The 15,580-nt window shown below is 39.3% G+C and overlaps 1 non-coding gene across 1 annotated transcript; it reads left to right on the forward strand.

Moving 5' to 3' along the window:
* Positions 1 to 4,804: 4,804 nt before the first annotated feature.
* LOC130971011 (small nucleolar RNA R71) lies at positions 4,805 to 4,912 on the forward strand. Its single transcript, XR_009082250.1, has one exon. It is a non-coding gene; the product is annotated as a small nucleolar RNA R71 (small nucleolar RNA).
* The last annotated feature ends 10,668 nt before the right edge of the window (positions 4,913 to 15,580 follow it).

Genomic DNA, 15,580 nt, shown 5'->3' on the forward strand with positions numbered 1-15,580 from the left:
AGCACCAACTTCTGGATAGGATTGGTTAGGACTTTCTAACCTCTCTTCCGGATTTCTCTTTAGATCTCCGGGTACTCATTCTTTTTTAGCCTAAAGGGGACTTCAGGAATCACCCTCTTCTTTGCCACTACTTTATAGAAATGGTCTTGATGAGTTTTGGTGATGAATCTTTCTATCTCCCAGTATTCAGAGGTGGAGGCAATTGCTTTTCCTTTTCTCTTTCTAGAGGATTCTCTAACTTTGGGTGCTATAGTTGTGAATGGAAAACAAAAAGCAATGCTTTTCCAACACCAAAACTTAAAAGCTTTGCTCATCCTCAAGCAAAATATGAAGAAAATAGTAGAAGAAGAAGAGAATAGAGGAGATAAAGAGAGAGAGAGAGAGAGAGAGAGAGAGAGAGAGAGAGAGAGGAGAATTTGGCCAAGTGGGTCTTTAGTGTATGAAGGGTAGGAAGAAGGGGTATTTATAGGAGTGGAAAAGGTTGGGTTTGAATGAATGGGTGGGAGTTGGTTGGGAAATTTTGAATTTGAAGTGGGTGGGGGTTGGTGGGAGTTATGATGATTTTGGAAAGTGATGTGGATGTGATTGGGTTAGGGTTTATATGGAAGAGTATGTGGGGAAGAGTGAAAGAGAGAGAAGAATGTGGGGTAGGTGGAGATTCTGTAGGATCCACTAGTCTTGAGGGACTAGGGAATTCGAGTTTCTTTCCCTCTTGCGAGTGTTGAATGCCCAGCTCTTGCTCCTGGCTAGCGTTCAACGCCAGGTATGTGCCTCTCATTGGGTGTTGAACGCTCATTAGAGTGCTCCTTCCTGGCGTTCAACGCCAAGTCTCTGCCCCTTGGCTGACGTTGAACGCCAACTTCATATTCCCTGGCTGGCGTTCAACGCCAGCAATGCTATTCCTTATGGGCGTTGAACGCCTATTCTGGCCTCCCTGGCTGGCATTAAACGCCAGCAAAGGACCTACTCCAGGATGTTCTGTTTCTGCCTCTGACTGTTTCTGTTTCTTTTTTAACTACTGCACATGATCACAAACTTAAACAAATATGAAAATTAAACTCAAATAACTTAAATAAACTTAAAGAAAAACAAGAGAACATTAATTATTGATGGGTTTCCTCCCAACAAGCGCTTCTTTAACGTCACTAGCTTGACGGTTAGCTCCTTATGAAGATGGATAGAGGCTTAGAATTTTGCCCCTTACAGTGAATTTCTTGCCTGTGCTCTCGTGGATAAGTTTCACATGTTCTAGAGAAAGGATCCTGTTCACAGTGTGTGGAAAGACTGAATTTTCAGTGAAGATGACTCTTATGCCAGGTGAGAGGCCTTCAGTGGGGATTTTCTTATCCCTCCAGCCGTTGGGCACTTTCTTACTGCCATTCCACTCAGAGCTTGATAATTGCTGCCCAACGCCAAACTTAGGACTGGTGTCTTGGGGCTCTATAGCTGTGTACTAAGTGAGAGGGTTGGAACACTAGGTGTTTGCACAACTATTTTCCTTTTGTCAGCGGGAAAGTTAGGGCTAGGCATCTTGAACAAGATGTGGTCCTCCCATAACTGTAGAATTAGCTCTCCCTTTGCTACATCAATGATGGCATTGGCAGTGGCTAGGAAGGGTCTTCCAAGGATGATAGATTCATCCTCTTCCTCCCCAGTATCCAAGATTATGAAATTTGCAGGGATGTAAAGGTTCTCAACCTTTACTAAGACATCCTCTACACAACTATAAACTTTTTTATTGACCTGTCTGCCATCTATAGTAAGATTCTTTCAGCTTGTACCTCAAAGATTCCCAACTCTTCCATTACAGTGAGTGGCATAAGGTTTATGCTTGACCCTAGGTCACACAGAGCCTTATCAAAGGTAATGGTGCCTTTGGTACAGAGAATTAGGAAGCGTCTGGGATCCAGCAGCTTCTGAGGTAGTTTCTGCTAACCCAAGGCATTGAGCTCCTTGGTGAGCACTGGAGGTTCTTCCTCCAATGGCTCTGTGCCAAACAACTTGGTATTCAGCTTCATGAGAAGTCCTAGGTGTCGAGTAACTTGCTCTTTCCTAGTTTCCTCTTTCTCATCATAGGAAGAGTATTCTTCAGATTCTATGATCCTCAACCAAGCATTCAAGGGAACTTCAATGGGATCCTCATGAACCTTGGGTTCCATCGTTCTTCAATAGGAAAGTTCCCAGTGGGCTTGGGATTACCAACTATCCCTATTGTGGCATTCAATGCCAGGACTCGTGTTTCTTTGGGCATTGAACGTTGAGCTTAGATAACTTCACTATTATTCAACACCAGCTTTTGTGCTGCCTTAGGTGTTGAACGCCCAATAAGGTGCTCCTTACTGGCATTCAACGCCAGTGATGGTGGCTTTTTGGGCGTTGAACGCCCAGTAAGGTCTTCCTTACTGGCGTTCAACGCCAGTGATGGTGCCTCCTTGGGCGTTGAACACCAAGTAAGATCTTTTATACTGGCGTTTAACTCAATTGCATCCTCTTCATATTCGGCCTCAATCTCTACAGTGATGGCCTTGCACTCTTCTCTTGGGTTCACTTCAGTGTTACTAGGAAGAGTGTTAGGAGGGGTGATGAGCGGATAATTTATACGCTTTTTGGCACTGTTTTTAGTATGTTTTTAGAACATTTTAGTTAGATTTTAGTATGTTTTTATTAGTTTTCATTTAAAATTCACTTTTCTGGGCTTTACTATGAGTTTGTGTATTTTTCTGTGATTTCAGGTAATTTCTGGCTGAAATTGAGGGACCTGAGCAAAAATCTGATTCAGAGGCTGAAAAAGGACTGCAGATGCTGTTGGATTCTGACCTCCCTGCACTCGAAGTGGATTTTTTGGAGCTACAGAAGCCCAATTGGTGCGCTCTCAATTGCGTTGGAAAGTAGACATCTTTGGCTTTCCACAATGTATAATAGTCCATACTTTGCCCGAGATTTGATGGCCCAAACCGGTGTTGCAAATCAGCTTCAGAATTCCCGGCGTTTAACGCCGGAACTGGCACAAAAATTGGAGTTAAACGCCCAAACTGGCACAAAAGCTGGCGTTTAACTCCAGGAAAAGTCTCTACACATGAAAGCTTCAATGCTCAGCCCAAGCACACACCAAGTGGACCCCGGAAGTGGATTTTTACGTCATTTACTCATTTCTGTATATCCTAGGTTACTAGTTCACTATTAATAGGACCTTTTTGACATTGTATCTTTACCTCATGACACTTTACACGTTTCATATTGTACCTTCTATGGCATGAGTCTCTAAACTCCATGGTTGGGGGTGAGGAGCTCTGCTGTGTCTTGATGGATTAATGCAATTACTACTGTTTTTCATTCAATCACGCTTGCTTTCATTCTAAGATACCGCTTGTTCTTCAACCTGATGAATGTGATGATCCGTGACACTCATCATCATTCTCACCTATGAACGTGTGCCTGACAACCACCTCAGTTCTACTTTCAATTGAGTGTGTATCTCTTGGATTCTTTAATCAGAATCTTCGTGGTATAAGCTAGAATTGATGGCGGCATTCAAGAGAATCCGGAAGGTCTAAACCTTGTCTGTGGTGTTCTGAGTAGGATTCAAGGATTGAATGACTGTGACGAACTTCAAACTCCTGAAGACTGGGTGTTAGTGACAGACGCAAAAGAATCACTGGATTCTATTTCAACCTGATTGAGAACCGACAGATGAATAGCCGTGCTGTGACAGAGCGCGTTGAACATTTTCACTGAGAGGATGGGAGGTAGCCATTGACAACGGTGAAACCCAACATACAGCTTGCCATGGAAGGAGCCTTGCGTGCTTGAAGAAGAAGACAGTAGGAAAGTAGAGATTCAGAAGATAGAGCATCTCCAAAACCTCAACCTATTCTCCATTACTGCAAAACAAGTATTTATTTCATGTTCTTTTACTCATCACAATTAAACCTGAGAATTATTGATCTCCTGACTAAGAGTTACAAGATAACCATAGCTTGCTTCAAGCCGACAATCTCCATGGGATCGACCCTTACTCACGTAAGGTATTACTTGGACGACCCAGTGCACTTGCTGGTTAGTTGTGCGGAATTGCAAAAGTGTGATTGCAATTTCGTGCACCAAGGGGTCTCAGGGATTCTCTTGCTCAGCTGACCAACTTGTACCTCCAGATTTCTGATGGAGGACATAGTTTCTATTATGAAACTGTGAGTGGTCTTAGAGAGTTCAGAGACTATGGTTGCTAAGTCAGAAAAGCTCTGTTTAGAAGTCTCCATCTACTGCTAAGGAAATGGGAATGGTGGTCTATTGTTGAACCTATTCTAGGTTCTTCCACCTTGATTATTGTTGAAGTCTTGCTGAGGCTTCTGTTGATTCTTCCATGAGAGGTTATGATGATTTCTCCATGAGGATTTGTAGGTGTTTTCATAGGGTTCTCCCATGTAATTCACTTCTTCCATTATGGGTTGATCTAGATCATAGGCATCTCCATCACAGGAGGTGTCATGAGTGCTGCTAGTTGCAGCTTGCACTCCAGTCAGATGCTGAGAGATCATATTGACCTGTTGAGTCAAGATCTTGTTCTGAGCCAATATGGCATTCAGAGTGTCAACTTCTAGGATTCCTTTCTTCTGAGCTACCCCATTGTTCATAGGATTCCTATCAGAAGTATACATGAATTAGTTGTTTGCAACCATTTCAATGAGTTCATGTACCTCTTCAGGCGTTTTCTTTAAGTGGAGTGATCCATCAGCAGAATGGTCCAAAGATATTTGGATGTCTCAGATAGAACATCATAGAAGATTCCTAGGATAGACCACTCTGAGAGCATATGAAGAGGACACCTCCTGATTAGTTGCTTCTATCTTTCCCAAGCTTCATAGAGGGATTCACCATCTTTTTGTCTGAAGGTTTGTACTTCCACCCTGAGCTTGCTCAGTTTTTGAGGTGGAAAGAACTTGGCCAAGAAAGCATTGACCAAATTTTCCCAAGAGTCTAGGCTTTCCTTAGGTTGAGAATCCAACCATATCCTAGCTCTATCTCTAACAGCAAAAGGAAAAAGCATAAGTCTGTAGACCTCAGGATCCACTCCATTGGTCTTAATAGTATCACAGATTTGCAAGAATTTAGATAAGAACTTATGTGAATCTTCCAGTGGAAGTCCTTGGAACTTGTAATTCTATTGCATTAGAGAGACTAACTGAGGCTTAAGCTCAAAGTTATTGGCTCTAATGGCAGGTATAGAGATACTTCTGCCATAGATGTTCGAAGTTGGTGCAATGAAGTCACCAAAAACCTTCCTTGCAGCTCCTCCATTGTCCTGTTCGGCTGCCATGCTTATATTTTCTATTTCTTGTTCGAAAAGTACTATGAGATCTATTCCAGAGTGTTGTGCTTTAACTTGTTGTAAACACATCCTTAGGGTTCTCTCAGGTTCAGGATCAGGATCAAAGAGAGTTTCTTTATCTCTGTTTCTGCTTATAAATAAGAAAACAAGAAAGAAGAAGAGTGGGAGCTCTATGTCAAAGGATAGAAGACTTCCTGTGAGATGTGAAAAAGAAAGAAGAATGAGATGAAGAATTCGAATAAAGGGGGTAAGGGATTCGAAAATTAAGAAGTAAAAAGAGATAATAGAATTGAAATATTTTTGTTTTTATTTTATTTATTAATTGAATAGGAAATTAAAAGCCAATTAACTAAAAAGATTTGAAAATTGGAAGATGAATTTCGAAAAAGAAGAGAGAGAAAGAAACAAGAAGTTTTCGAAAATAGAAGAGAGAGGAATTAGTTAGGAAGTTTTGAAAAAGAAGAAAGAAAAAACAAGTAACTAATTAAGAAAGATTTGAAAATAAGATAAGATAAGAGATTTAAAAAAGATTTAAATTTAAAATTTTTAAATTTAAAATTGAAAAGGAGAAGTCAATAAGATAAGATAAAAATTGAAAAGATTTTATTTGATTTTGAATTTTGAAATTGACACCAGATAAGATAAAAATTTGAAAAAGATTTGATTTTTTGAAAAAGATTTGATTTTGAAATTTGAAATTTGAATTTTTTAAATTTTAAATTTTGAAATTGAGTTTTAAAAATTGAAATTGAAATAAGATATGATAGGATTTTTGAAATTTAAAGAAAGATAAAAGATAAGATAGTGATTTAAAAAAGATATGATTTTTGAAAAGATTTAAAATTAGCATAAGATAAGATAATGATTTTGAAATTAAAATTTGAAATCTTTTTTGGAATTTTCGAAAATTAAGATAAAAAGATATATTTTTTATTTTTTTGAATTAATGAAGAAAGAGAAAAACAACCAAAAGACACCAAACTTAAAATTTTTAGATCAAAAGACACAAAATTTTGAAAATTAAGAAAACAAACACCAAAAGACACCAAACTTAAAACTTTTAAGATCAAAACAAGAAAAGAAACACGAACAACTTGAATACTAAGAAGAACACTAAAGAACTTTTTGAAAATTCAAAGGAAACAAAGAACACACAAAGGACACCAAACTTAAGAATTGACACTAGACTCAAACAAAAGACACTATTTTTGAAAATTTTTTTGAAAAGAAAGCAAGAAAATTCGAAACTTTAACAAGAACAAAAACAAAAGATTCAAACAAAAGATAAAGATTAACAAAGAAAACAAAAGGTGTTGAAAATTTTTTGGAAAGAAAGCAAAAGACTCAAACAAAATAGTAAAAAGTACCTAATCTAAGCAACAAGATAATCCGGTTGTTTGTCAAATCCGAACAATCCCCGGCAATGGTGCCAAAAACTTGGTGCACAAAACTGGCTCCGCACGTTACGCACAGATAGACCGGCAAGTATACTAGATCATCCAAGTAATACCTCAGGTGAGTGAGGGTCGATCCCACGGAGATTGTTGGTTTGAGTAAGCAGTGGTTACCTTGCAAATCTTAGTTAGGCGGATAGAAATTATAGTTTGTCATGAAAAATATATAAAACAGATAAATAGAACGTTACTAGCTAGATAGATAAGAATTCAATGGTATGAGAACGGTTGAGGCTTCGGAGTTGCTTTGTCTTTTCGGATTAACTTTTCTTACTGTCTACTTCAATAACCTTCTGATTCCTCCAAAGGCAGCCGTAAGTGATCAACTCATGTCGTCTCATCAAGTTAACCTCCTCCACTGTAGCAATCCACCAAGTTGAGATGACTCATGTCGTCTCATCAAGCCACCTCTAGGTTTCTCACTGTAGCAGAAGATGAAGCTCAAAGAAATCCACTCCCCTTCACGATCCTACTCAAGGTATCACAGACAAGGCAGATCTTTCAGATCAGAAAGTGCTGTTTCTCTGACTCTAGCCTTAATGCCACAGAGACCTCACTTTCCCATGGTCAACGGGATTATATGTCACGTATCCAAAGTTGCCCAGGTACTCTATTAGAATCCGCAATGCAATCTCTAGCTTTGGTTCAACATTATCCAGGTCAGGACTCGCACGGAACCTATGTAAAACAAGAATGATTATCACGGGTCACCCTCAATTCATGAGATGAAGGACGGGAATGCATAAGAGAATAGAATTAGACATATTAAACTAGAACGGTAATATTATTAATCCATGAAACTCAACAGAGCTCCTAACTTAAACCTTAGGAGGTTAGTGACTCATACTGTACATAATAGTGTTCGAAAATAAAATTTGGGGATGAAGAATAGCAGAACCCTCAAACAAGGGTGATCTTTTCCTATATATACTAATCTAATAACTAAGGATTACAAAAATAAGATAAACTAGTCTTGTAGTGCGAAAATTCACTTATAGGTCCCACTTGGTGAGTGTTTGGACTGAGCTTGAGTGTCTCCCACGATCTAGTACCCCTTAGGGGCATTGAACGCCACCTCTGGGCTCCCTTTTGGGCGTTGGATGCCAGCTGCTCCCCTGTGGGCGCTGGACGCCAGGAATAGGGCTGGTGGCTGGCGTTAAATGCCAGTTTTGGGTCTTCATTTTCAAAGCAAATTATAAACTATTATATATTTCTGAAAAGCCCTGGATGTTATCTTTCCATATCTATTAACAGCATGACATTTGGACTTCTGTAGCTCTAGAAAAGCTCCTTCGAGTTCACGGAGGTCTAATCCTGACAGCATCTGCAGTCTTTTCTCTACTTCTGAATCAGACTTTTGCTCAAGCTCCTCAATTTCAGCCAGAAAATACCTGAAATCACTATAAATTGCACAAAATTAAAGTAGAATAAAAAAATGTGAATTTTGCACTAAAATCTATAAAAATGCAATAAAATTTAAACAAGACATAATGAAAACTATATGAAAATGATGCCAAAAAGCGTATAAAATATCCGCTCATCAGTGACCGCCTTTCGAACCTCCTCAATCCTAGTAGAAAATACAAGTAATAACAATACAGGTAAAGCATAAGTATATCATGTATATCAAAAAATTCAAGAAGCAATTAATCATGTTATTCATTAAGGCAAGCAATTCAAGTCGGCAAAGCAAGTAAACCGATAGAAGATGCACATGATGAGTGCCTGTCCTATTTGGCTGTGATATCACATTGTTGGTTCAACTGACAACCCGATACATCTCCATGGAGATGTCGCCTTTCGGTCAAGAATAAATGGGAACCCCCCGGGATATTATGTCCGGCACACGGTCCAGGATATAGTGCCTACACACTTCTTGTGAACCGAAAGGATGCGAGCGGGATACTCTGTCACAGACCTCACATCTCAACATAAGCGGGATTAACTACCATCCTTACACCGCCGCCGCGACCTCGATAAGCGGGATTAACCACCATCCTTACCAGGCGCATAGCGTCTTAATAATCTCAGTTAAAACAATATTTCACTAGTTTTTAGAAATGATTTTCAGTACTCAGTCCACTCCAAGTCCTAGACTCGTCTCAACATCATCAACCCAAAATTCACAATTTATCGTTTCGGTCGTCATTATAGGAGTCCGCCATCTCACTCTAATAATCCATCCTTAGTACTCCAGAATCCTAAGGCTCCACCATCTAAATGTATTACCTAAAATTGTCTAGTTAACCTACTTGGGGTATTCTCTATGTTCTAAAACCTAAAAACAAGGTAGGACACCCTAGATAAGCTTTACGGAAGTTCACAAGCATGTCGGCAAGATAAAACCATCAAAAACAAGGTTTTCTTAAGAAAACAGGGCAGTGGACGTACACATAGGGTTGTGCGTACGCACTCCCATAAGAGTTTCTCAAAGTGTGGGTACGCATAGAGGTATGCGTACACACAGAAGGTAAAATTTTTTTTTTGAGTGCTTGCACCAAAACGTGCGAGCGCTTCCAACAGAAGGCACTTCTCAACTTGTGCGTGCGCATGATGTTGTGCATACACACAACTTGCGAAATTTGCAAAGTGTGTGTGTGCGCATGGTGGGAGCCGGTAGTAGGTCTAGGAATTTTCCTTAAAAATAGAGTTGGCGTTGCAAGTATAGACCCGAACCCACAATCGACTCTCGACCAAAGTTTGAATTCAAAAAAATGTCACAATTCAAAACCAATTCAAAACCGGGAGTGTTTAATTCCTGGGTCGTCTCCCAAGGACGCTTGAGATCAATGAGTGTACAATTTCGGTTGTAGTGATCAAGGGGTTTTCAATAAAGAGATGAACATAAAAAGCAATAAAAGAACATGCAAAATTGTAATGACTTAACTAATGAAGAAATTAAAGAATCGACTATGCACTATAAACAAGTAAAGTATAAAAGAGATTAACGTAGATGTGTATGAAGAATTGAAAGCATAAAAAGAGGTCATGACTTGAAGTGAGCTAAGGGTCCTTTCCTTGTTGGAACCACAACTATGACAATTATAATGGATTAATCTCACTTGATCAACCCTCACATCGGAGAGTAAGTTAAATGAGCATAAGTGTTCTTAACCCACAAATCCTAAATTGCTTGCTAATTGCCTTAGCAACAAATTAGCGTTAGTGGGAACAAGAATAATTAACAATCCAAGAATTGACACTAAATGTTGGACATTCCAACTCTAGGAACCCAACTGCTCACTTTCCCTAAGTCAAGAGCTAGAAATTTAGCCTAAAACTATGGTTGACATTTTGTCAAACATTTGGAGGGCAAAAAAATTAAAAATGGAAAAAATGAGAAAAGGCTTGAAACTAAAAGCAACAAATGATACCAATCAACAAGAATAACATAAGAAAGCATGTAACAAACATCAAACATCAAATTAATCAATAAGAAATTGAAATTGCAAAAGAGAAGGAAAATTGAATTATAACTTGAATTATAAGAAAGAGTAAGAACAATGTAACTATAAAGAGTAATAACAAAGACATACTTACAATAGAAGCTAGCAAAATCCAAGATCAAAAATGGAAATGGCACTTGAATGTAAAACCCTAATATAAACCCTAATAGAGATGATGAAAAACTTAGAGAAAAACTATACTAAAACTTCCTACTACTCCTCCTAAGCTACCCTAATGATATCATATTTATGGTCTTCATTTTTCCTTCAATATAAGCTAAATGGCTTCAGAAATGGGCCTCCAATCTACTGAAATCGTGAGTCATGTGCCATTTTAATAAAGGCATGTGCGGACACCTATGCGTACGCACAGACTTGTGCGTCCGAACACTTTGCGAAAATCTCTTCCTGTGCATACTCACGAGTATCTGTGCGTCCGCACACTAGGCAATATTCTGAGGAAATGCACGACGCGCTCGAAGCAGTCCACGCGAACGCGCGGCTCTGATCTGGCGGCTGTGCGTACGCACAAAGCTCTGTGTGTACGCATACGTCTCTGTGCTCCTCTCCTTTGATTCTTCATGCTTCCCCCACTTTGCATGCTCTTCTTCCATTTTCTCCAAGCTATTCCTACCTTATATATTTGAAATCACTCACAAACAACATCAAGGCATCAAATGGAAGGCAAATGGAATAAAATAGGCTAAATTAGGCACAAAAGAGCATGTTTTCATAATCAAGCACAAATTGGGAGGAAAGTTCAAAAGCATGCTATTCAAGGTAATAAGTGCAAGTTTCTATGATGAAATTCTTTCAATTTCAACCAAAAATCATCATCAAATATGGATTCATCAATTCTCCCACACTTAATCACTAGCATGTCCTCATGCTAAACACATTCAAAGGAGATAGATGAAAGGGAAAATGACTTATTCTATACACTACTTAAATGTATGCAACTATGCTAAGGCTATTTACCAATATATACTATGATAAGAGTTGGTAGAAACAAACCATGAAATTCCAATCCATCACAAGAAAGCTTTAGGGCAAACACAAAGAGTTCATGCACGAAGATCAATATCCAAAGAATTGAATTGAAATTTTCAAAACTATCTAATCCAACAACTTGCAAGAAGATACAATATGAGACGTAAGAACATAGAATTCGAACCCCTCACCAGATGTGTGTTCACTCAATTCTCTCAGTATTTAGGGTTTAACCACTCAATTCTCCTTTTATCATGCTTTTCAAAGATTTGCAAGTCATCTAACAATCAACTAGTATTTGATGCATGAATAACAAATATCATGAGGTCTTTAGAGGGTTGTAATGGGGCTAGAGTTCAGGTAGGATGAATATGGTTAAGTGAACTTAAAGAATCAGTTCTTTGATTAGCTTGAGTGTCCACCTAATCCTATATCACCTATGTACATATAACAATACAACCTATCCGCCCATTTTTTTCTTTTTATCTCTCCTCACTCATGCATTTTCTTTTCAAAACATGACATATGCATCATTTTTTAGCTCTTTTATTTCATACTTTAGTATGCACAAGATATTTTTTTTTTGAAAATTGAACTATAGATGCACATGTCTGAATTAATGAAATGCATGAGTATTACCTAATTATCAAAAATTTTTCACAATGAGTTCATGCCTCTATCACCCATGTTTCCCAAAATTCCCCCACACTTAGAATATACACACTAATCCACCCAAGCTAATCAAAGAGTAATTCAGGAACATCAATGGTTTTTCGCTTAAGGGGAGTAATGTGCTTAACATCAGAACAAAAGGGAATTCGCAGGCTCAAAGGGGTTCACAAAGGTGAATGCAAGGGTTGGCCATATAGGTTAGTGAGTTTAACATCAAAGATGGCCTCAATCATGCTAAATGCATCCAAACACAAATACCGGACATAAAGAATTATGCAAATCAATGATCACAATCAAAAGGAAGTATAATCACACAAGAACAAACATTATGGTTAAAAAATGCAACCATCTATTAGAGCTCAAATCTCACAAGGTATGTTGTTCTAGCTTTTTTCTATGTTCTACAAACAAATTACTCCAAGAAAGTTGGCAAACACAAAATTTCCTTCAATTCAATCAATGGTACGCCCTAGAAAAGATCTCATAGAAATTCGTTAGTGTTTCACCAAACTTATTCATTCTACCATGCAACATGCAAATATTCACTACTATGATCATTGAAGAAATATTTACAAACAAGTCAAACAAGATGAAATAGAAATAAAGCTACTCAAAACGAAGAAAAATACTTAAAAGAAACATTGCAAAGTGCTTTGAAAAGAGGAATTTTACCCCCTTTGAAGTCATTGTTCCTCCCCCACACTTAGCTCGTGCACGGTCCTCCGTGTATACTTATAATCTGAGAGAATGAGAGCCTTGGAGGTCCACCTTCAGCGGGCGGTCTCAGAAATGGGTTGGTCACCTTCATCTTGCTCCTCCCCAACTAGCTTGGATAAAGCCTCAGGAGTTGGGCCGGGGTTTTTTTCTTCTAGTTTTGCCACTATCTACTCGAAACGCTTGCTCTCTAGATGCCCCATGTGGTGGAAATCGTGCAAGATGTCTTGGTACAAGGCCGAAAGAGATCCTAGAATCGGTAAAGGAGTTGATGAAGTTGGTAGACTTGATGGTGGTGTTGTGGGTGCTTTCCTCTTCGAGGGTGTTTTCTTTGTTGAATCTTCCAAATCTTCCCTCAGAATGAATTTGTTGCCTCTAGCAATCTCGAACATGATATCCGTTGGTTGCCTCTCTACCCCGCTGCTATTGCCAAGCGCATCACCGTCGATGGAAAAGGGATGTTAATTTTCTTTTTCTCAATGAGTTTCCAAATCGACTTCTGCATCAAAGATATAATGGCTATGTTCTTGCCTTCCATAATAGCCCATGGTAGAAAAGCAGTTATATATCTGACATGGGTAGCATGGGTGCTGGGAATGATGTAGTCCGCCACAATTTGATGCCATATATGAGCTTTAGCATTCAAATCGGAGTAAGCTATAGTTGCGGGAACAGATTTCCTCCCTTTTCTATACTCCCATGAAGCGCTGAGATGGCCAATATTCTTAAGAATAGGAGCCAAAGACATCCTCCTCTTAAACACATTCGTCTTGATCCTTGAATAATCATCCTTCTCGGGTGGAATGTGGGAGATTTTTAGAAGAGCTTCTAGAGCTTGGTTGTAAGTGTCTAACCTTTTTTCCCGGAGAAATACTGACTCCGCTTCCCAAGCTTGGTAGTTGGCATAAAATTCCCTTACCATGGATTCAATAACTTCAATTGGGTCCTTCTCAAGAAATTCCCAATAAAGTGAGGCAATCCATTCATGGATCACCGCCTTGTATTTGCTCGGAACCTTTAGCGTCCGCTCCCAATGGATTGTCCGTTTCTCAATTCTTTTATATTGGAAGTCGTCTCTTTGGTTAACCAAGACGGTTGGTTTTTCACTTGGGCGATCCATGAAGAATGACCGAGGTGTACTAGTTGTAGGTTGCACAACCGGTAGAGTAATCGAGGCTTTACCTTTCTTCCGCATCCTAAAAGGAAAATAAAAGATTTCAAGATCATAGGACAACAATAAATTAAGATCAATGAGGAAGCACTAATAAAGTCAAGAAAACTAAATTCTTAATTGGAAGCTTGAAAATAGTGTGATTCACAAGAAAGGCGATGTGTATATTCCAATGGTGCGCGCGGTTAGAACACACACACCAGCTGGACACAACGACAATCACACTTTTATGAAACTCTAAGTTCAAAGCTTCGCAAATAAGTGCTCAAGTTGCAAATATAATGCATGGATATGAAAGCATTCAGGCACGCACCCTTTGATTCCTTGAATTCTTCGAATGGAATGGTCATTGAAGTTGTCAGCATAAAAGTTCATTGACAAAAAGGTTGTACAAGAACAATAACCATTCACTCAAAGGAAAAATGTCAATTGTTCATCCTCAAGAAGTGGTAATCACATGTACGATGTTCTTAATTCAAAGCCAAAAGATGTTTGATCATGACACCATCAAAAGTTGAACATTTGTAAAGTGGTTACCCAATTGAAATTTCCAGATGAACAATGAAACTAAGATTCCACAAACACAATGCATTTGCAACTAAAATCACCCATTAACAAAGTACACAAGTCTTGAAAGATGTGGGTGGTCTTAAAGCATACAAGCAAGGAAATGCATCGGTAAAACAATTTGATCAACATCAAAATTCACAATTGAAGTTGCATGGTTCATACGATATGCCTAACAAAAGAAAAATTGGAAGCATATGATGGCCAAGTCATATGAATCAAACAAAACATTCATTGAGGCAATTCATCAAACATGTGGTATGCAATGTGAAAGTTCATCACAATTAAGCTCAAATTTGATCATAATCAACCCAACAATCAAGCATCAACACTTTGCAATAAGGAAGAACAAAGAAAGTAATGAATTTAATCTAAGCAACAGAAAAGAAAATAAAGCCAATTGCAAAAACTAACATAAAAAGAAAAGAAAAACAAGAACCTGATGTATAAAGGTTGAAGAGAACAAGAATTAGGGGGGAACAATGGCACTTGTTATAGCCACTGTGAGCTCACGGCGGTTGGGTCGCCGGAAAAAGCACCAGAGGAGAGAACTCACCGGTGGTGAAGAAAGAAAAAAGAAGTAAGGTAAGAGAGAGAGAGAGAGAGAGAGAGAGAGATTGCCAGCAATAGGCTGATGGTAGCAGTGTCTGGCGGCAGGGTCACCGAAGGCTGGGTAGAGAAGAGAGAAAGCAGCAATGATGAAAAGAAGAAAAGAAGAGAGCTGCCTCTCAACAGGGCAGGTTGCCCTGTTAACGCCCATAACGAGATGTGTGCGGGTACACAGAAGCCTGTGCGCACGCATAGAAAGCAACAATTAGAGGGGTGCAAACGCACACAGCATGCGATCGCTACGACCAGAGAGGATACGTTGGGGTATGCAGACGCACAGCAAGGAGCATGCGCACAGAGGTCGCAAATCAGAGGGGTGTGTGCGTACGTATAAGCTGGTACGTACGCACGGAATACAAAAGGGGAAAGGATCTGAGCGCACAGAACGTGCGGTCACTCCCACCAAAGGGGCTGAACTTAGGCATGCAAGCGCACAGAAAGGTTTTTTTTTCAAAGAGATGTTGCTTGAGGACATAATCACGTGTGCATGCGCACACAGGTCCGTGCGCACGCACAGAGGTAAAAATGGGGGAGGTTGTTCACGCACACAGGCCGTTCCCTCATTCCCACCAGGGGGGTTTCCAATTGGTGTGCGGACGCACACATCTGTGCGGCCACACAGATAACGCAA

Source organism: Arachis stenosperma, chromosome 3, assembly GCF_014773155.1.
Source record: "Arachis stenosperma cultivar V10309 chromosome 3, arast.V10309.gnm1.PFL2, whole genome shotgun sequence".
In the NCBI taxonomy this organism is placed as follows: domain Eukaryota; kingdom Viridiplantae; phylum Streptophyta; class Magnoliopsida; order Fabales; family Fabaceae; genus Arachis; species Arachis stenosperma.